Genomic DNA, 23653 nt, shown 5'->3' with positions numbered 1-23653 from the left:
TGTGTGTGTGTGTGTGTGAGAGAGAGAGAGAGAGAGAGAGAGAGTGAGGGAGGGAGAGAGGGAGGGAGACCGAACCTCTCCATAGGCTTTTAAAGCTATATCGTTATTTCTTTTTTTAAAAAAAACCTATTAGAAACCTGGAGGACGGAGCATCAAGAAACCACCTGCACTTAAAAAGAATGGCAAGTCGCCCCTTCAAGGGAGCTCAGAAGCGAGAAATATTTCATCACCGAAGCCCAAACCGCAGATCTGCTTTCATTTCCGCCTCTGTCGGGATGGGGGGGAGGGAGCGAACCTTTGGGGCAGCTCTTTCACATCCTGTTTTGTTTTGTTTAAAAGCCCGACAGAACAGAAAAAAACACCCCCGGCGAAGCAGGTGAAACGCGTCCGGCGATACAATTCTGAGGGTGGGTAAGAGCGCGCAAAACCCTTCGCGCCGGGCGGATCGAGCCGAGCCGAGCCGAGCCGAGCCAACCGGGGCTCGCCGGCGCCTCCCAACCAAGCGCCACCTGCGTTAAGCCGCGCTCCGGACCCCCGAGAGAATTGACCGGGAGAAAGCCGCTTCTGTCGGCAACGCTACCTTTCCTTTCCCACCCGCCCGCTGACTCGCGCGAAAAAGTCCCAGCTGCTGGGCTTCCTTTTTTTTTTCCCCGCAGAGGCTCCACGCACCACAGACCGAAAAAAAAAAGAAGCAGAGGGCGAAATCCTACAAGCCTTACCGCCACAAGCCAGGAGTCAGCGCACTGGTCGCAAAAGGAGACGGCCAAGACCAGGAGCGGTTTGGGAAGCTCGCTCTGACCGCGGCTCCTTCCTTCTCTTCTACCCGGGAGCCAGGCACATGCCGCCGGCTCCTTCCCCTCTGGTTGCGCGCGGCGGAGTGTGCGCGGCTTTGACTGCCCTTAGACGGGACTCGCCCGCCTGCTCTGGCTTGGCTTGGCTTGGCTCGCCTCGTAGCGAGCCGAGGGCGGCGGGGCGGGGCTTCCAGCTGTAGCTCTTTCTGCCAATGGGAAGACGCCGAAAGGGAGGTTCTGTCACACCGAATTTGCACGCGGGAGCGCCGCGGGCGGCTTCCCTCTTTGGGACTTTGGAAGAAATGCTCCCTGGTCATTTAAAAAAAAAAAAAGTCAGGGTTGCACCGAGGGAGGGAGAGGGGGAGGAGGTCTAACACCTGTTATAAACCAGCCAGTCCCATAATTCAAGATGCCACCGGCTCTCTTTTTAAGACTCGAAGCTGCCGGCGGGCAAAAAGATGGATTTGACTGGCCCCATTTATTCCCAGCACCATCCTGTGACAGGGCCTTGTTTGTCTCCGCCTTGTTTATCGCCCACTGAAGTCAACGCATCAATAAATAGGATGGCTGGAATCCTCCATAGATAGTGTTTCGTTTTATTTTTAAGGTACTCTGTCTAAATCAGGAGTGTCCAAACGTGGCAACTTTAAGACTTGTGGACTTCAACTCCCAGAATTCCTCAGCCAGCAAGCTGGCTGAGGACTTCTGGGAGTTGAAGTCCACAAGTCTTACAGTTGCCAAGTTTGCAAACCCCTGTTCTAAATGAAAAGTATAAGAGGTGGTTTCAGCAGGTTCTGACCAGTTCTGGAGAACCGGTAGCAGAAATTTTGAGTAGTTCGAAGAACCAGTACTAAAAATTCTGACTGACCCTGCCCCCATCTATTCTCTGCCTCTCAAGTCCCAGCTGATCGGGAGTAAATGGGGATTTTGCAGTAACCTTCCCCTGGATTGGGGACTGAATGGAGATTTTATAGTATCCTTCCCTTGGAGTGGGGTGGGAATGGAGATTTTACAGTATCTTCCCCTGCCATGCCCACCAAGCCACACCCACAAGCCATGCCATGCCCACCAAGCCACACCCACAGAACCAGTAAAAAAATTTGAAACCCACCACTGAAAAGTATCCATCCATCTAAGGATTGAGGATAATTCTTCCATACTGAAGACAGGTCAATTTCTCCAGAAAAATGAAACCAGTCTGAATGCAATCCACCCTTGTTCACACTTCAGCACATTTTACTCCCTGTCAAAAATCTAAACTTGTACAAAGCAAAAGTAAATTACCAGACATGTATGTTTTCCTTCACAAACTATGATTATTTTTTTAAAATTCTCTTCCCAGATGCTGATTCGAAAACTATGTTCTGAAAGTACATCCTGGCCTTTTTTTTTTTTTTACATGCCATCAAATAGGTTTCAACTCATAGCAACCTTTTCTCCATGCAAGATTTTCTCCATGATGATGTGTCGCTAACCTGGTTTTTCAGATTTTTTTTAATGGTTTATCCCTGGCCACTGTAACCAAGTTCCTCCACTTTGCTTCTGGCCATCTTCTTCTCTTACCTTCCACGCTTCCCAGCATAGAGTCTTCTCCAGAGAGCTAGGCCTTGCAAAATACATATACAACATGGTAATTTGTGCCAAGGCTTTACTCTAGTAATTATAATTAGCACAATGTATTATTCTTATATGCTGCTTTGAGAGAAGTGGCTTCTTCCTGGATAATCATGCATAGCACAATGACATTAAGTTGAAATATTTTACCATAATATGTGCAATGCACCTGAATTTTCTGTTTGTAGCAAAGGAATTGGGAAAAGACACTCTCCCTTATTTCTGTTTTTGTTTAGTTATTTTAACTTGCCTCTGAAACAACGTTTCCTTTATTATTGTTTATGCCTCACTTTCACTGCAGATTGAGAAACAAGTGATAACATGACCTAATTATTCCTGGTATGTTTCATATTATCACTTTCTAGAAATAGTTGAACACATTTGTGCTTAACATCGCTGTGAAATGTAAACATTTGCAAGTATAGGAATTCAGCGTTTTCCTAAAATTAGTTGCATTAAATAATACGTCTTAATATCCATTGATTCCCACCAAATTACAGAATGGAATATAGACTGATTTAGTTACAGTCACATGAAGTTTTACAATTAAGAAAATTGTAGCATTGTATTTTAATAAAATGTATTTCAAAAAGCAGGGACTGAATAAATGGTATCAATCAGAATAGAGCTTGAAGGGACCCTGGAGATCTTCTAGTCCAGTCCCCTGCTCAAGCACCTGGGATGTCAAACTCACGGTGTCACGGCAGTGGTGGGACTTTTTCTCCCTTCACTAAACCGGGCGTGGGTGTGTCCAGCATGTGACGCATCTGGCCCATGGGCCAGGAGTTTCACAGCCTGCTCTACACCATTTCAGACAGGTGACTGTCCAGTCTCTTCTTAAAAACCTCCAGAGATGAAGCACCTACAACTTCTGAAGGCAAACTCTTCCACTGGTTAATTGTCCTCACTGTTACCTTACCTTACCTAATTTACCTTAATTCCAAGTTGTTTCTTTCCTTGATTAGTTTTCATCCATTGTTTCTTGTCCTTTCCTTTGGTACTTTGGAAAATAAACTGACCTTCTCTTCTTTGTGGCAGCCTCTCAAATACTGAAATACTGCTCTCATGTCCCCCCCAGTCCTTCTTTTTTCTAGACTAGCCAAACCCAAATCCTGCAACCATTCTTCATATATTTTAGCTTCCAGGCCTTTAATCATCTTAGTTGCTCTTCTTTGCACTTTTTCCAAAATGTCAACATCTTTTTTTTGTAATGTGGTGACCAAAACTGGATGCAGTATTCCAGGGGTGGCCTTACTAAGGCTTTATGAAGCACTACTAATACTTCACGTTATTTTGATTCTGTGCTTCTGCTGATACAACCAAGGATTGCATTAGCTTTTTTGGCTGCTGCGCACACTGTTAAGTCATGTCTAAGTGATTGATACTAGGACTCCAAGGTCCCTATCATAATTACTGTTTTTGAACCAGGTTTCACCTAATCTGTACTTGTATCTTTAGTTTTTCCTACCCAGGTGTAAAACTTTTCTTTTCTCCACATTAAATTTAATGTTGTTGGATAGAGCTTTTTGGTGGATAGTATGCTTTACATCTGACTTTTAACAGCTTTTAAATCACCACTGTGCCAAAATAACAGTAACTGTAATCAGAACATTTTTTAATCATTTCAGTGGTGGCTGGATGATCTAATGAGGACACTTTAAGTCACATAGAAGTCAGAAGGTTTAGAGATACTGGCTATATCTATATGATTAGGTTGTCTTGTTAAGATTAAGAGTAACCAATTGTTTCTGGAGCCAAGACACACAGTATGGTCTTTTACTTAACCTTGGCTCCCTGCCAGATTTTTCCTGCTCCAAGTTGAAACTTCAATACTAGTGTTTTCCAGCTTGTGCTGATTCTGACACTGTGCTTCAGTTTGCCTACAACTTAGTCCTCAACTTACAACTTTTTGTTTAGCGATTGCTTGAAGTTACAGTGGCACTGACAAAAAATGACTTACAACTGGTCCTTCCACTTATAATCGTAACAGCATCCCCATGGTCATATGATTAATATTCTGGTGCTTGGTAACTGGCACATAACTATGATGGTTGCAGCAACCCAGGGTCGAGTGATTACCACTTGGGAGCTTACCAGCTGGCTTCAAAGAAGCAAAGTCTGTGGGGGACGCTAGATTTGCTTACGATTCGCTTAACTGCAGTAATTCACTTAACCATGGCAAAAAAAGGTCGCAAAATTGGGCATAACTCACTTAACAACTAACTTCCTTAGCAACAATCCTAACAGTGGTCATAAGTTGAAGATTACTGTGTTCCAGTTTGTTTGGACGCATGAACACCCCCTTATCTCCTTTTCCAAGCTATTCCTCAATGAAGTCTGTTGCAGTTAATGTTTCAAATCTTTCTCGGTAGTTACAATATTTGTTTAATATGAACAGGATTCCCAGGTTAAAACTCAACAGGAACATTTTAATTACTATTTTCCTTTTCCTAAGCTTCCTGGTTGGTTGGTTTGTTTTTTAACTGTTTTTGTAAAATCTCATCATTTGTAAACCATTTCATCACTTTTCCAGCCACTTGATCTAGATAGAAAGTTTTGAGAGAAGTAAACAGGCTAATTAAAAGTACATTCCTGTCAGGTTTCAAATCATGGACATTCTGCAGGTCAAGCATTATAATAAGCATGAGACTGAGTAAAAAACAATGAAACAAGCTGCAGCAGACCTTGAGGAAAAACTAGAATATGTAAGAATGTTTTATTATTATTATTATTTCAAAGTTGTTTGTTGTGTCTGTACATGTGTGCATTTTGACACCTTATTTTTATATATAAATCTAATTATTTGATTTTTTTATACTGTATGTATAAAACATTGTTTTGAATGATATGTACATCCAGTTTTTATGCAAATAATCTCAAATGACTAACAAGTAACCCAGCGCACAAAATTTATTTGAAAGTTAGAGCCATTTCATTACTTCCTCTTTCCTCCTTCCAGCACAACATAATGCTATGCCTTGAGTTATTTGTAAAAAGTATAAAGGCAGGATATAAAGAAACAAAAACATAAGTCTTAACAGAATTTTGGTTTTGCTAAAGTGTCCTTAGAATATGGAACTACCATTTCTGGTTAGCTATAATCAAAATTTAAAACCAAGTTTAGTGACTCAACTTCAGCTGTAGTTGAAGAGTCACACAGGACAGGGATGAGTATTTAGCAGTATTGTGTGAATATACTGTCCCAAGAAAATGTTTTAAAGGATGAAAATAGGCTAGTAGTAGGCATGTAGCATCTATTGTATTTCAGTTGAATTGTGATGTATGTATGCTGTAAGTTCATGATGATCTAATGTTTAAAATTTCACAAAGATTTCTGATCAGATATGAATAAATGATAGAAATCCCAGTGCTATATTATCAGTTGATAGCTTTCATAGAGCTGCAAGTTTCATACAGTTTAACTTCAAAGATTGTCTTTTTTTAAACTTATAACTATAGATCAAAGCTCTAAGTAAGAATAGCAAAAGTCCAGCTGAGGAAGAAAGAGTCATAGAATTTAAAAATGATTCACCATATGTACCAAATATATTTTATATAATACTGCATTCTTATGCACATTTTCCTAGAAGCAAAATCTATTGAAAACAATGGGCCATACAAGACAAAACTTCCACTTATAATTTTTTTAACATCTTGTAAGACATCTGCAAGCTGCATATCTGCTACCAGATATTTCTCCCTGTAAATTAACACTTCTTTTCATCAGCACAAATGGCTTTTTCTTTGTTTAGTGTGATCAGAAGAATTAAACATCAGCAAAATATTCAGCTTTTTTTAAAAAAACACTTCTATCATATCTATGCTACAGGCTATATTGCTCTTTGTATTTGCTCATCTTCAATAGTTATAAATAAATTATTACCATTTATTTTATATCATATTCTCCATGTCACCATGGGATCTGAACTTTGTAATTTAAGACTTTATATATACTCTGAACTTGTCATAATGTACCTGGAAGTTCAGAGTTTAATTATTAAGCACTTGCTTTTTAAGGAAGGTGACTACACAGCTATGTATGCGGAATAAATGCAATGCAAAAAGGTTTTGTTTTGTTTTTTGTTTTTACCATAATTAGTCTGGTCTAACTGCCATTGCCACTCTTGCTTAAACTTTGTAGCAAGATTTAATTAGTATTGTTCTTGACAGGTTTTCAAAAATTTTGAGCTCAATAGTGATGGCCAATAGGCAGGCTCTTCATTAGGCTGCTACCATAAAAACAGCATATTGTAGCTTTTGTGTTTGGTGCTATGCTGTAATTTACAGTAGTGGAGTTGCCATGAAGAGAAATGGGCAGCTATATAGGAGCTGAAGTGGTGCAGGGGTTAGAATGCAGTATTGCAGGCTAACTCTGCCCATAGCTAGGAGTTCGATCCTGACAGCCTCAAAGTCAACTCAGCCTTCAATCCTTCCGCAGCCTGCAAAATGAGGACCTAGATTGTTGGGGGCAGTATGCTGACATTGTAAACCACTCAGAGAATGCTGTAAAGCACTATGGGGCGGTATAGAAACCTATGTGCTATTAGCAATACCAATAGCACTTAGACTTATATACCGCTTCATAGTACTTTACAGCCCTCTCTAAGCGGTTTACAGAATTAGCATATTGCCCCCAACAATCTGGGTTCTCAGTTTACTGACCTCGGAAGGGTGGAAGGCTGAGTCAGCCTTGAGCCTGGTGAAATTTGAACTGGCAAATTGAAGGTAGCTGGCAGGCACTGTGCCGCTACGGCTCTTAATAGTAATCTTGCTATTACTATTAAGATATTAGCTTAATGAATTGTCATTAACATCCTTATTCCTTACATTTCCAATAATCTATTAAAAATGTCCTTCAGGACTATTTCAGACAGCTCAAATCTTAGCTCATTATACTTACACCCTTAATCCCATGAACTTAATTCTTTTTCTTAATTGTGTCTTATTCACAGATTACATTGTCAAGATAACTTCTAGTTTATGGTCTCCCAGCAACATTATAGCTGAAGCAGTTGTAATCTTGTAATAGGAAAAACATTGTTTAAAACTCATAAAGATAAACAGAGGAAAAGTCCATGAGAATTCAAATAAATACAGTTAGTATTAATCTCAGTTTTCTTTGGAATTGCAAAGAGCATAACTGTTGTGAAAGAGCCAGATGAAAGCTTCTCAAATGACCACTTCCTTTTCTTTCTGTTGGCAAATAACAGCTCCATGGTGATATTAGACTTATTCTTTCTTATCATTAAGAAAGCAATGATGTATTCATGTCTGCTGGCCCAGTCTGACTGGTACAACTTTAAAACAATTGGTTAGTTTTTAAATTTAATGTGTCATTCGGACGCAGAACACATGGTACTTCTGTATTCAGCTAATTAGAAAAACATAAATTGCCTTATATTTGTTCCAGGCTATGTTTTCTGGTTAGTTCAGATGAAAACTAAGCCATATTCTGCATTTGGACCAAACATGAAATCTCAAACTAAACCTTCTCAACTTAGTTGTCTTTTAGATGTGTGACCTTCCATTCCAAAACACTTTGGGACCAAGGCCACTGCCTGAATTCTAGTGCTGAAGTCCAATGATTTGGATGACACCAAGACTGAGAAAACCTGCTCTGAAGTCATGGTTATTCTGTTTTATTCAGTTTGTAAGTTACTTAATCAGAATAACACAAAGCCACCTACAGAAAGTAAATAACAACCAAAACAAACCAAAGCACCATACCAGAGATATACAAAACATACAAAAGAATTAAAATCACAAGATCACAAAATGCCCTGCCCCATTTTTAGAACCAGTTTTGTTAAAAAAAAAAAAGATTTCCAAATGAACCTTGGGCAGTAATTTTAAATGAGGAAGTACAATTCATCCAAGATTAGAGATTGAGATAGGAAAGCAAATCTGTGGGTCCATGATATCAACAGCTGCTCACATCATGAGAGATGTGTTGGACTTCAGTTCCCATCAACCCTAGCCAAGGGAAACAATGTCATGTCTCCCCATGTATTATAGAATACATATGGTTCCTGATGGGAAAAGTAGTTCTACCCATTTAGCAGGAAGGAAGTTCTATTGTGCATAATGGGATGCCTCTCAGTATAAACTTCTATCCTAATCAAAGGCATTGCCCAGTTGTGAGTATAGAAGAACAATATTGCCCCTTGAAGGAGGATGGTATTTCATAACATAACATAATAACACAGTTGGAAGGGACCTTGGAGGTCTTCTAGTCCAATCCCCTACCCAGGCAGGAAACCCTACACCATTTCAGACAAATGTCTATCCAACATTTTCTTAAAAATTTCCAGTGTTGGAGCATTCACAACTTCTGCAGGCAAGTTGTTCCACTGATTAATTGTTCTAACTGTCAGGAAATTTCTCCTTAGTTCTAAGTTCCTTCTCTCCTTGATTAGTTTCCACCCATTGCTTCTTCTCCTGCCTTCAGGTGCTTTGGAGAATAGCTTGACTCCCTCTTCTTTGTGGCAACCCCTGAGATATTGGAACACTGCTATCATGTCTCCCCTAGTCCTTCTTTTCATTAAACTAGACATACCGAGTTCCTGCAACCGTTCTTCTTATGTTTTAGTCTCGAGTCCCCTAATCACCTTTGTTACTCTTCTCTGCACTCTTTCTAGAGTCTCAATATCTTTTTTGTATATTTCAATATATTTCTTTTTCTTTCCAGTAATTCGTATTAAGAGAATAAATTTTGCAAGACAAATTTCTTGGGACTTATAGGTGGGAAAACTAGTTGTAGACTCTCTGGTAAGAATGCCATATTCTTTGTTATCATCTGCCCCTTTCTGAACATCCTGCCTTCTTTCTGTCAGAAGTGGCACTTCTTCTCTAGTCTTTTCCTTTTGCTCAGCTGAATAAGTGGGAGAAATATAGCAGGCATTGAAAAAAGAGAGAACAGGCTCAAATGAGAATGGATTGCACTTACTCTTCAAAATCTGAACTGGGTTTCTCACAGAATCAAGCCACCTGGCCTGATTTCCTGGTTCCAGTGAGATCAAAAACATATCCTGGAAAGCATCCTGTTCTTTCTTCTGTCTGCAATCCAAAGAGACATGCATAAATGACAGATAAACTATCTCTCAGGAAGCTCAGCCCTATGATGAGTTTTCCCTCTTGGTGTATTTTTTTTAAAAAAAGTCTTTATAGCCTACCCCTCTCCAGAGGAATTAGTGTCAGGCTTACAATCCATAGAAATAAAATAAACTTTAAATGCAGCTCAATTAATTCATTAATTTTAAAAGCCATGCAGTTTCAAACACAAAATAATAGCTATGTAACAGTGGTGGGATTCAAACTTTTTTACTACCGGTTCTGTGGGCGTGGCTTGGTGGGCATGGCATGGTTTGGTGGGCGTGGCAGGGGAAGGATACTATAAAAGCTCCATTCCCACCCCACTCTGGGGGTAGGTTACTGCAAAATTCCCATTTCCTCCCAATCAGCTGGGACTTGGGAGACAGAGAATAGATGGCCAGTCAGACGTGGTATTTACTGGTTCTCCGAACTATTCAAAATTTCCGCTACCGGTTCTCCAGAACTGGTTAGAACCTGCTGAATACTACTTCTGCCATGTAGGCACTTCAGGGGCAAACAAGATAGATGGGCTCTGAATGTTAAATTCTAAATCCAGGAGTAAATGGTTAGGGTAGCAAAAGACAGTTTGTGACAACAACAGCCTGGCCCCCAGGAAGGGGCCATTCTAAAGCCAGGATGCCACAGGAAGCAAGGCCCCCTCCAACATTCCCACATAACAAACTTCTCTGTGTCATAGGATGCTGAAGATCTTAACACAGGATGTCTGCGGGTCTTAATGTGCTGAGAGAGCTGAACTGTGATTTTTCTTCAGGTACTGTGTTTCTAAACTGCTCATGATTTTAATTGCCATTATGGAAATCTTATGTAGTTTCTGACAGGAGCTTCACTGCCTCATTCTGCAATGAGCTTTAATTTCTAAGTCCTCTCTGAGGATAGTATGTATTCGCAATGCACAGACTATTTGGATAAGCAGTGCTGCATTGATTGATTGCTTATGTGTCATCAAGTCATTTTCAACTCTAGCAATCCCTTAGAGAAATGTTCTCAATGATATCCTGGCATAGCTGGCTGAATGTATTCCCAGCTATTAAGGCCACATGGGATCAAGTCACTTTCCTCCAACTGAAATATTTTTTCTCTCACAAACTCTAGATACAAGATACAACCTCTTGTTGTTGTTGGGTTGATGAAGAATTAAGAGACCTCTATAATGATCAGTGTTCAGTCCCACGCTAGCCTCATTAAAATGAGATCTCAGCATGGGCATTGATATAATATCTGAGACCACCTCATCTGCTCAATACATGCTAGAACAGCATGAATTGAACATCATGTCTTGTTCATACAAGAACAAGAACATCTCACAGATAAGTATTGGTCTACATAGTATATACATAGAAAGAACTAGGTGAGATCATCTTCAAAACTCTCTCTTAGACTTTAGTAATATCAGTAGTTCAACCCTTTGATCTAGTAGCAAATAATGATAGAGACTGCTTCCAAACTGACCTAGCATTTGAAAGTAGCACTGTACAACCAGAAGGCAAACTGGCCTGGCCAACCTAACCTTGGCAGGGACCAAAATGCAAGATAGTTTTCAGGTTTTCTTGACTTTTAGCCTAGTCCAGGGGTCAGCAACCTTAAACACTGAAAGAGCCACAAAGGTCCTAACCGGAAGCCCCCATTCAATTCTGGAGTTGACCGGAAGTCCGGTTCCCCCATCATAGTCTCGTCCTAGCACGGCGTCCTTTTTCCTCTGCTGACTGGAAGTCGGTTCCCCCACCATAGAGTCTCTTCCTAGCATGGCATCCTTTCCCTCTACCTGTCCTAACCAAAAGCCCTATTGATTGTGGAGCCGACCAACAACAGGGAGCTGCAGCAGAGGGATGAAAGAGCCACACGCAGCTCCAGAGCCACGGGTTGCTGACCCCTGCCTAGTCCCTTCAGTGCCATAGCTCTCTCTTCCCCAATTCAGATCAATAAGTATACCTTCAATATATCGAGATTAATAAACTAAAAGATAATTGTCACGTTACAAGTAAATATAGTTTACAATATAAAGTGAAGAACAGTGAACCTATACAGCACTAAATCAAGGCCCTAGCTTTGTTGTTTGAGGCTTTTTACTTCTTTCTGTTGAGGTGGGCAGGTGTCCATATTCAGAACCTGCCAAGGTCTCTACAATCTTCATCAAACCACTAGCTAAATACCAGAGCAAAGTGAAGGATCAGATGGTGAGGGCCAACTCCCTATGTTATCTGTTTGAAAATAGTCTGGGGTGGTAAAGGTCCAAGTAGGAGAGTCTGGTAAATGTCATAGATAAATGCTTGAAATTCCTTGAACCAAGGACAAAGAAACTGACATACAAAAATGGGTACGTATAATCTTCCCTCAATGGAAGCAGAGATAAGCAGCTTGGGAAATAGTGCAAACAATCTAATTTATAATGTGTACCTACCAAGAAAGCATTTCCGTGGAAGTTTTAAGCTCCTGCAAAGTGCCAAGCATAGAAATGTTCATCACAAGGTCAGTCAGTCATGCTTTTACTTTATGAATATTATTCAGAATAGGAAGGACTACCACAAGGAGGTTTTTTTGAAATAAAAAAAATTGTTAGGCCCTAGAACACACTGTCATAAAATGGAGATCCTATTCAAATAAAAACATGCTTTTACTTTATGAACGTTATTCAGAAATAGGAAGAAATAGTGAGAGGTTGTTTTTTTTTTAGTGTGTTAGGCCCTAGAATACACTGACATAAAATATAAGGAATAATAGTATTTTATATTCTTATGGATGACATACAGATTCCAAAGAAGCTTTTTCCAACCTTAATAAATTGGAACTAAGATTTCCAGAAATTGTGGGTTGATTACTGCCTTTTTGTAAGATAATTGTAAGCATCACTTATATTATGTGCTGTTGTCATCTAATCATGTGGACTGGAGAGTTCTAGACCATCTTCAAATTTAATAATGTTAGCAAAGCATGTTAGTAAAGCAATTCTGGATAAACTTACTTCTTAAAATTTTATGATACGTTAGTTCAGTGAGTCAGCACTTAGGGGTTAACCAGCCTTGGAAGTCAAGGATATGAACATTAAAACTACTTTAATTATAGGGTTACAGCATCAGAATCTTGCAAATCTGAAAGCACCACCCCCCTACTGCCTTTATCTACAAGAGAACTAGGGAGGGTCAAATCTGAGATGTTTTCTCAAATTACATTTGTTTTTGACTCACACTTGTTTAATCTGACCCTTATCTTGGTTGCAGCATTTCTTTCTGTTCTTCAAGGTTCTTCTTACAGCCCATTACAAGTGTAGACATAAAGACAGAAATGATATACACCACTCTGATAATCTTTCCCAGCTGGTTTTTATTTCACTATTCTTTTTGTTCCCCAGCTCTGATTCTTAATTATCTAGTGATACTTCTGTTTTGTTTTTGTTTTGATGTTTTTGGCTATTTGTTTTTAAACCGGTACCTTATTAGGCTAATATTGTGAAGGATTCCAGAAGCTTGTGAATTTCATTAAATCCCCCTTCCCCATTTAAAATATGCTGCCCACTTTTTCTGGTAGGTGGGTAGCTCTTGAGGTAGCTCTGACATCTTGCTTGGTTGTAAGACGAGAGGGAACAGTTCTGCAGCATAATAGATGATGGCCTATCCCCTTCAGAAATGGTAGCCTACTAGCCAGGGGTGGGTTCTACTTACCTTTACTACCGGTTTGCATTGTGCCCGTGCACGCGTGCTCGCTCCACTCGCTCGCTTGCGCACTCTTCTGCGCATGCACAGAAGAGTTTTGATGATGTTTGGGTCAGTGGGCGTAGCCCCCTGCCAGTTTTACTACCAGTTCTATAGAACTGGTCTGAACCAGGGGCAACCCACTACTGCTACTAGCCCTTTGGACTTTTCTGTTTTGCTAAAATGTCCTTGAACTAAAGTAGAATACTAGACACTTTTTCCTGTACATAGAAGAAGAACTGGCTATCTATAGTCTACATTTTCCCCAGAAAAAAAAGAAGAGAGGGAGAAAGAGAGAGAGAGAGGGAGGGAGGGAGGGAGGGAGAATGAGAATACTTTCAAGCTTATATGAAGCCTACACAATAGTGAGGCTCTGAGAACTCAAAATTATACACCATAAATGTTTTTGTTGTTGTTGTTATAAAAACTATACATTCAACACTGAAACACTCTTTGAAATTTTGACACACACGTACAATTTTAGTTGCCAAATTTAATTAGAGAAAACTTTATCTATGGCATCTTTCCCTTTATTATTCTCTCCTTGTTTTTTACATTCACATGGTATAAGGAAACCACAGATAAAACATTTTAAAACATCTGGCTATAGTATCAACTGCTTGTTTGCCTTGGAAGACAAAGTCTTTATGTTTGGCATATTTTTGGGGGGGTGGAGTACTTCAATATTGGAGGGGTGGTCCTACTGAAACAAGGTTGCAAAATAATCCAAATTATCTTATTTATTTAATTAGTTCTGTTGCCAATTCTATTCAAAGTTATCTTAAACAGATTACCTAGTTTAATACAAATTAAGTTCTAGAATAACAGTTGAAATAATTCACAGGTGAATATTATTTTTCTTAGACCACTTAGAAGGAAAAAAACCATTTCTGTTGATTCCCCATTCTTACAATCAGGAACTGCTAACCTCATATGGATATCGAATCATTTGTAAGATTCGGTTTAACTACAGTTTATTGAACAAAGTACAAATATATCTAAGCAAAATACTAAACCAGAATTAATAAGTGAAGCAGGTCTATATACTGGAGCATATTGAAGTTTGTATAATATGTTCCCTTTTGCTGTCAAAAGGGAACATATTATACCTTATTAAAAATAGATTTGCTTATTATCCTGTGCTCCCTACAGTGATGGGTTGCCCCCGGTTCGGACCAGTTCTATAGAACCGATAGTAAAACTGGCGGGAGGCTCCGCCCACTGACCCAAACGTCATCAAAAGTGATCTGCACATGAGCGCGGGCATGATGTGAACTGGTAGTAAGTAGTAACCTGGTAGTACCGGAAGTACCGGTAGTAAGTAGTACCCAACCCTGGCTTCCTAGTACTGACTTTACCACAGAATCTACTAGAATACAGAAATTGCATGACTATGACCCTGCAAGCAAGAAAACACTATTAACTTATTTAAAAAATCTCCTTTTGAAATTTATACATTGAATATTTAAATAAATAAAATCATAAATAATAATTAGTTGCAGCTGATACTCCCTTGGAATGAACTAGACAGTTTTCAATTACCGTATATACTCGAGTATAAGCCGAGTTTTTCAGCACGTTTTTTGTGCTGAAAAACGTCCCCTCGGCTTATACTCGGATCGGCTTATACTCGGATCGGCTTATACTCAGTTTTTTTTCTTTTTCACATTTTACCGGACGGGAAGCCCTGCCGGTGCAGTGAGAGGGCGGGCGGGAGCCGCCAGCCTTCTCAGCTGAGGAGGGAGGTTTCAACCGTAGGTGCCTCATTTCCCACCCTCGGCTTATACTCGAGTCCCCAGTTTACCCCAGTTTTTGGGGTAAAATTGGGGACCTCGGCTTATACTCGGATCGGCTTATATTCGAGTATATACGGTATCCCAAAACAAATGAGTGGAGCTGAATTTTTTTTTTCTTTTTCACATTTTCTAAAATGTCAAAGCTATAGTTGGAACCATATGCACAGCTCTAGATCTCAATTTTATGGAAACTGTGAATGAGTATGCTGAAAAAAAACTTATTTTTGTAACCTGGGTTGTCTTCTGTACTACAACCAAGTACTAACTATAAAAAGCGAATATTGATTGAAATCAAAAGCCATAGAACTATGTCAGTGAATCTCTCGCCAATTACTGTTCTAATTTCAAGAATTGCAAGTAAATTTGAATTAATTGCCCTTCCCCCTATTGCCACTGAGAAATATTGAAAATCTCTTGACAATCTACCTAAATTACCTAAAGAAAGCCTCTGGGGAAGTTACTATTATCTTACTACATTTATTTATTTATTTATTTATTTATTTATTTATTTATTTATTTATTTATTTATTTATTTATTTATTTATTTATTTAAAATTTATAGGCCACCCATTTTACCTCAAGGTATCATCAATATCGACTGGATGATCAAAATATCTGGCCCCTGTATCTATAATGCATATATACAAAAAGAACATTAATAAGGACAATTTTTCTCATCTTCTCCATGACTAATTTCTTCTGTATGTGGCTTATTTCTTGAAAAAAAGGCAAGACATCATCCAAGGCTTCCTATGGATTATGCCATCTTAGTAATGGTCAGTTAGCAATATTCACTTACATACAATATTACACACCTTACACAAGGTGGCATAGGACAATATTATTTTAAAAGGTGCAGATTTTGCTGCACCCTTTAAAGCATGTCCATGGTTTAAAAACTGTCTTAAGAAAGAAAGGAATGCATAGCAATGCACAACTTTGGGTCTTGCATTAACTCTGCAAGAATAATAAAACATCTTCCCAAAAATATTGAGGGGGAGAAGGTGAAGGCCAATTTGCCCAAATGCATGAATCTTAAAAGCATGCACTCACTATATTAGTACTGAAATCGGATGAAAGGAAAACTTTTGTTTGTTTGCTTGTTTGTTTGTTAATTTAATATAAATTTCAATTCTGGTAACTATTCTTGTTAAAAGCCTGTAAAAATCTATTCCTCTGGGGGGGAAACATCATCAAAACATGGGTTATTTATAAGCTTGTCTCTTAAGCTTTTTTCAGTATACTTCCTATTTAGGCAGACGGTTAGTCATCAGAAAGTGGCTCAAGAATATATCCTGTTCCTGATTTTTTTGATGAGAAATTATTGCCCCAAAAATGACTGCCTACGCTGTCAGATATATTCTCTAAGCCCCAGGGATACCATAGGCAGCTCAGCTGTAAATAGAAATTCAGGTGAAGCTCAAGCTAAACAAGAAAAGCCTTATTTCCTTATGGAAACCAGTTTAAAATTGCTGGTATTCTTTTTGGGGCATTTTTATTTTGTGTTTCTGTATCCTAAAATAATAGTCTGACTCAGTTGCTTGCTGACCTCCAGAAAGTTTAAACTCTTCCTTCCATTATCCCTAATCTTGATCAACTGGATTGAGAGTAGCAACTGTAAATAACCACATTTCTGCCCATGTCTATAATGATTTTCTCCTGGAACTATTTCCTTTCAACGGTCATGCATTGTGGTTATGAATCATGAGTATTCACCCAGACACTAATGCTGTTTTACAGCTGTGGATCACTTGCTTTTCCGTTCCTGTCCTACTGTTTCTTTCCCTATGTATATACACGTTTTTAGTACCTCATTTCTCCTCATATATACGTTCATATATTTATAACCTTTTATGTAACGCTTGTATATATTGTTATGACAAATAAATAAATAAATAAATAAAAATAAATAAAATATTTCACTGTGAACCACTTCATGGATACGTTTTCTGAGACCAAGTGTCCAAAAATGTGTGTCCAAAAGTGTCCAAAAAAGCCTCTGGTGGCTCAACAGGCTAATGCAGCCTGTTATTAATAGCAACTGCCTGCAATATTGCAGGTTCAAGTCCCACCAGGCCCAAGGTTGACTCAGCCTTCCATCCTTTATAAGGTAGGTAAAATGAGGACCCAGATTGTTGGGGGGCAATAAGTTGACTTTGTATATAAATATACAAATTGATGAAGACTATTGCCTGACATAGTGTAAGCCGCCCTGAATCTTCAGAGAAGGGCGGGATATAAATGCAAATTTAAAAAAAATGGGATGAAGAAGAAAAGTCCAAAGGCTTATAACTTTCAAAAGGTTTCTTCTTTCCAACCATAGACCTTGGTCTAGAAAGTTTCGGTATACATTGTTCTGCACCTTCTTCATATTCCCCCTGTTTCTTCCCATCATAAGTCTTTACATTGTTTTCCCATTAGGGCCAGAGCCCAATTTAAGCTCTTGATGGCAGAGTTCAAGGCCCTTTCAAGGTTAGCCTTTCTTACTATATGTCGCAGCCCCTGTCTTGCTTTGGTCTTCTTTTACTGCAGTAGCATCAGCAAAAGAACAGAGAGATTTTCCATTCCCAGATGTTGTTGCATCTGACTCATGTGCATTGATAATCCATTCTATTCTGGAAGTTGAAATCCATGCATTTTAAGAGTTGCCATGGTTGAGACACATTAATCTAGAGTAGATCAATGTAGTAGAGTAGAGGAGCCTGGGATAATAGATTTTTCATTCAAAAACAATTCCACCATTTTTACATTACATTACATCAGGATAGCCCATAAAATGTATAATCAAATTATCTTGGAAATAATTTCATATTTGCCTTGCCTAGACATACGGCAACTTGAGATAACTATTAAAGACTATAACAGATTTTTTTTTTAAGCAAGGATGGTCTCTATTGAAAACAGTGGTTCCAAGACCCCAACAAGTTTATTTGCATTCTTGCCTTTCTTGAAAAGAATTTTGGATTCTTAGTTAATTTTTATGGGGCTTCCTGCCCCCTTTTTCTCATTTTGTATGTGGATTATCACCCATGTATAATGTTTTAATTAGTTATTGGATTTTTAAAATCTAAATGTACCAATATTCCCCCTCTTCATGGATAAAACAAAGAGTTATGGAAAAGTCAGAAAGAACTAGCATTTTCCTTGGTAACTATGTTCATCAGAAAGAACCTATCACCTAATTCACATATGAACCAAGCTGATGTAATTTCTGCTGTCATCACATCTTATATTGCTCTTTGCTGAGCCTCAGCATCAGGACTTTGGACCTGACATAGTAATTAAACACCCTCCCTATTCCACATTCTCAATCACCTTTAGAAGGTTAGATAAGTAGATTTCTTGCAGAGATACATAAGCTCTTCCTTATCAGCATTTTGGAAACTTATTTCTGATAAATATATATTACTCCTTAGATTTAAATATGGAGTTTTTCCCTCCCACATTTTCAAATGCCTGACCATGTCCTTGCTTGTTTCTCAGTCTTGAAGGTTTGCCATCAGTCTTTCCCAGTTTCTACCTTACAAAAGACCTTTCTCTGCCATAAAAAAATTCCAGCCTCACCAGTTCTCATCTTTTCACTCAATCTAAGCTTAAAACAACTGCATGAATCACTGCATGCCTTTTGATCCAATTTATTACAAAGTAATCCCAGTCAATTTAGAATTTCGCCATCTTCGGTCTGACCTAAGTATAGTATATAAAATCATCTGCTACAATGTCCTACCAGCCAATGAATACTTCAACTTCAACCAAAACAATACAAGAGCACACAATAGATACAAACTCATGGTAAACCGATCCAAACTTGACTGCAGAAAATATGACTTCAGCAACAGAGTGGTCAACACCTGGAATGCACTACCTGACTCTGTGGTTTCTTCCCCAAACTCCCCAAACTTTAACCTTAGACTGTCTACTGTAGACCTCACCCCATTCCTAAGAGGTCTGTAAGGGGCGTGCATAAGCGCACCAACGTGCCTACTGTCCCTGTCCTAATGTTTTATTTTATTCATATCCTTTACATGTATTTATAATTATGTTTATACGTGTATCTGTCATAAAATACATGCTTGATGAAATAAATAAATAAAAAATATCACCAATAGCTAGCAAGCAATTTCCCTATTGCAGTCAATGCTGAAGACAGCAACTGGAGTCATGCATTCTGCAGCATTCCTGGACTGACCTCTTATCCATAACATCAGCTCTCAGTCATGACCTCTCTGAAACTCACTTCCCCAGTGAATCTTTAATTCCTTCATTCCCAATAGGACAAAACCATAGCAGCTGCCCAGAATCTTTAACTTAGCCTGCCCTAGCATGGGACGCAACTTCCAGAAACAGTAACAAGCAGGGTCATCACATTTGTAGAGGATCGTGTTGGGAAATTTGGATTAACCCCACATTTGTGTCCATTTTCTCTGTGATCTATGCAAAATAATATTGAAACGAATATTCAGTATTCTCACATAAACTTTCTGAAAGAGATGAAGGAGAAAGAATAGAGTTTAATCTACTGTATATACACCATACAGTCTATTAGAATTTTGCAAATTCATTAAAAGCCATCAGTAATTGTTCAGGGGTGGGGGAGAAACTAATTTCCACTCTATAATTTCCCCCCTCTTCAAATATTCTCTTTAAAATTTGAATGAAAAAAGTATGGAGAGAGAATGAGAGAGAGAGAGAGAATTATCTCTGTGTGTGTTTATGGTTTTAATTGTTGCAATATTTTTTGCCACCCAGAGCCAATTGAATTAAGATGGACAGCTACAGAAATTGAGCAAATAAATAAAATAAGACCCTTTTTGTGCTTCTTGGAATGAGGCATGTGATTGCATGCTGAAAGACTCAAGAAGATGTTAGTAATTAACTTCAGCTTTTCTTTCTGGCCTACAATTGGACTGACAACTGGGCTCATGTGCATTCAGACAGAAAGTTTCCCTCAGGTTGAGCTCAGATCTGCACAAAAAGCTGGCTGCTTTGGGATTTATTTATTTATTTTTGACTCCTCCATTTAGCCAGTAGTTTGTTTCTCCGACATCCAAACGTGGTTAGATTTTTCAAGAATGGCGAGGTGGGATAATTACCATGTTCTTTCCTGTAACTCAGCAGAGTGTCATTGTCCCATCTCCACTCCCATCCTAATTCCTCATTCTTTAAAAGCCGACTGAACTATAGGCATTACATTTCTAATCTAAACTAATCAAGAAGAGAAGCAACCTAGAACTATGGAGAAATTTCCTGATAGTTAGAACAATTAATCCGTGGAACAACTTGCCTCCGGAAGTTTTGAGTGCTCCAACAGTGGAAATTTTAAAGAAGAGTTTGGACAGGCATTTGTCTGAAATAGTATAGGGCAGTGATGGCTAACTTTTACCGGACCGAGTGCCCAAAGTCCACACCCAAACCCTAAAATGCAATGCGTGCATGGCCCCTGTGTATGCCCCTCACCCCCCACATGCTCACGTCCCCACCCCCAGCTCATACGTGCACACAGCCCCCCGCACGCATCCTGCCCCCATGCATAAGTGGCAGAGAATTGATGACCAGCTGGCCAGCGGGAGGTGCATGTGTATGTGTGGCGGAGCTGAACTAGGGCAATGGCTCACGTGCCCAGAGAGAGAGCACTGCGTGCCACCTGTGGCACATGTGCCATAGGTTAGCCATCACGAGTATAGGGTTTCCTGCCTAAGCAGGGGGTTGGACTAGAAGACCTCCAGCGTCCCTTCCAACTCTGTTCTGTTCTGTTCCTACTGTATTTGTAGAATGAAAGTGTTTGCCTTCTGGAATTTGGCCATTTTTAATTTTATATAAACTTTATTAAATTTCTATGCATAAAATAAACCTAAAAATGCAATACATAAATCTAAATCTACGAATACAAAATTAAACACTTAATTTAAAAAACATATAGCCGTTTCCTTCACTTTTCTCACAGAACCATTAACTATATCTTATACATTTATACAGTTGCAATCACTATTTAAATCTTCTGTTATCTCTCCTTATTTAATCTATAGAATCCTTTATCATCAAGCTTTTCCCATCTACTTTAACATCAAGATTTTTTTTCGACGTTTGTAATAAATATTCCAGTCTTTAATCCTCTGCAGATTCCTCCCTCATTAGACATGTCAGAGTTTTTTCCCCCTCCATTTCTGCCAAGTTCATAACTTTAAATATCCAATCTTCAACATGTGGAGTTTCTTTATTTTTTCCATTTCTGCACATATTTTCCAGCCAACTATCTTGCCACAGTGATTACAACAATAAAAGACCATGCTTTTTATTCAGTTTTTTCCCTTAAACGCTAATGAGTCCAGCTCTGATTTCATCTGAAAAGGATTTCCCTTTATTTTCACCAACACTTCACAAGCCCACCACCAATAGGTTCTAATTTTTTTGCACTGTGTCAAAGGCCATCTACATATCATTTTATTTTTTTAAAAAAATCTCTTAAATTATTGCACGGGATAAATTTAATATTTCCAGTTCACATTTTCCCCAAATATCCATGCTAATTCCATGCCCACAATTTAGCATTCATCTAATATTACATTCTTTAACGTGCTGAATTTCTGTATCACAATTTAACAGCAATTTATAAATTCCTGCGATTACATGTTTGTCATCTTTGCATAATTCTGTTTCAAATTCATTCTTACTTATTTCTTTACTTCCTTGTTGTACGCCCTTTTTAAATTGTGCCTTTATTTGTATATAGGCAAACCAAGTCAAGTTTATACCTTCAGTATTTCACTGCGCTCTCGATTTAAGTGTAGGTTTGCAACCTATAAATATCAGCAAGTAATTATAATGTAGCCTTTTTTTCTTGGCTTGCTGCTGTTTCTCCTGGGAAGAGTTGAAGTGTATCCTGACAATCTTGGGCGCGACCTTTTCTTAAAGGGCAACTCTGACATAATGATTTTTAAATTCAACATTTACTTTAACCTTATCATATCGGAGACATGTAGACCATATCCGAGGTTGTGCACTTCCAAATTTAAAAATTAGGCACTGCCAACCTTCCTCTGTAGCATCCTGTATCACTTTCATTTTAACTTGTGGGTTATTTTGCCCTGAATTTACTGAGATATTTTTGCCATTGTATCAAGGGTACATCATTTTTCAAGAATTTGGCCTGTTTCTCAACATTGGAGACCAATGTTTCTTTGCATCTAGCAGGAGATCTAGAGAAGAGAAGGTTCTGGATGGAGTAGCTGTAGAGGAATCATTGTGCTGCTTTTTAAGGTCAAGACAAGAAAACATCTAGAGCAGGTATGTGCAACCTGCAGCCCATGAGCCACATGCAGCCCAGAACAGTTAATAATGTAAGCCCCATAAGATTGTGAATTTTTAACATTATTTTGTGATTTGTATACATTAACTGTATTATATATTTTATATGTGGCCCAAGACAATTCCTCTTCACTCAATGAAGCCCAGGCAAGTCAACAGGTTGGAAACCCATGCTCTACAGCAGGGGTCTCCAAACATGGCAACTTTAAGACTTGTGGACTTCAATCCCCAGAATTCTTCAGCCAGCCTTGCTAGCTGGGAAATTCTGGGCGTTGAAGTCCACAAGTCTTAAAGTTGCAGGGTTGGATACCTCAGATCTAGAGGATGGCCATTTAAATTCTTTTCAAATCCTTGATCAGCAGTGACCATAGAAGCCATCTGATCTGAACATTCTTCTGGGTAATGAAGTACTGTAACATACGAGCATGTTCATTCCAGGAATTCATCAGGATATTACATCTCTCTGTGTCTTTTAGTTTTTTCCCCTTGTGTTATTTTTGAGTGCTTTGTATCTAAACATATATTTAGGGGGATACCTGGGGGATTTGAGTGGAAAAGAGATTTGCAGAATCTCCTTTTTCCCAGGTAATTTTCCCACCTCAGTTCTTTGCTGGATCCTTCCATTTTACTTGTTCTTTCTTTTGTCAACTTTTCCAGCCAATTAAATTGATTCCTCTTCTTTTCAGTTTTAAGAAAGGTCTCCTGCTAGCAGACAGAGTTCGAAGCCTATCTTTTTACATAATTTCTTTTCACTATTTTGCTGGGCTGGAAAGAAGGAAGACAATTCTGACAAACCCTTTACAACAGGGGTCTCCAACCTTGGCAACTTTAAGACTTGTGAACTTCAATTTCCAGCAAAGCTGGCTGAGGAACTCTGGGAGTTGAAGTACACAAGTCTTAAAGTTGCCAAGGTTGGAGACCCCCTGCTTTATAACATTCTTGTCCTTAAAATGAGCAGGAAAATTGTGCATTCAATGACAAAGCAGGATGCCAACCACATGGAAACTCTTATTTACCTTCAAGTGATCTCAATGAGAAGCTCCCTTTGGACCTTGATTAGATAGGTGTTGCATACCTCAGCCAAAAAATCGGAGAGCCTGCATGATGTCTAACTAATTAGGGGCACTTTTTGCTACCTTATGTAAACTTGGACACTGCTTTAGAGAGCTTTAAAGACAGATTAAACAAATTCACGGCAGATAAAGCATATTTTCCCTAGGTCAGACAGCAGTAGCAAAAGCAGCTGTGCGAGGTCAGGGAAAGAAGCAATTGCTTTAAGGTGTAGCTGACATGTTCTATGCATGTCCACACATGCTCCGAATCATATCTTGCCCTTTGAAGTGATCAC

At 38.9% G+C, this 23653-nt stretch overlaps 1 long non-coding RNA gene across 1 annotated transcript; it reads left to right on the top strand.

The window, feature by feature from the left end:
• Positions 1 to 145: 145 nt before the first annotated feature.
• LOC131186512 (uncharacterized) lies at positions 146 to 22247 on the top strand. Its single transcript, XR_009152378.1, has 3 exons — positions 146 to 407; positions 10195 to 10269; positions 22192 to 22247. It is a non-coding gene; the product is annotated as an uncharacterized LOC131186512 (long non-coding RNA).
• The last annotated feature ends 1406 nt before the right edge of the window (positions 22248 to 23653 follow it).

The sequence above is a fragment of the Ahaetulla prasina genome, chromosome 1, assembly GCF_028640845.1.
Source record: "Ahaetulla prasina isolate Xishuangbanna chromosome 1, ASM2864084v1, whole genome shotgun sequence".
In the NCBI taxonomy this organism is placed as follows: domain Eukaryota; kingdom Metazoa; phylum Chordata; class Lepidosauria; order Squamata; family Colubridae; genus Ahaetulla; species Ahaetulla prasina.
The sequence above is the reverse complement of the archived record's forward strand: the minus strand, read 5'-3'. Positions and strand labels throughout refer to the sequence as shown.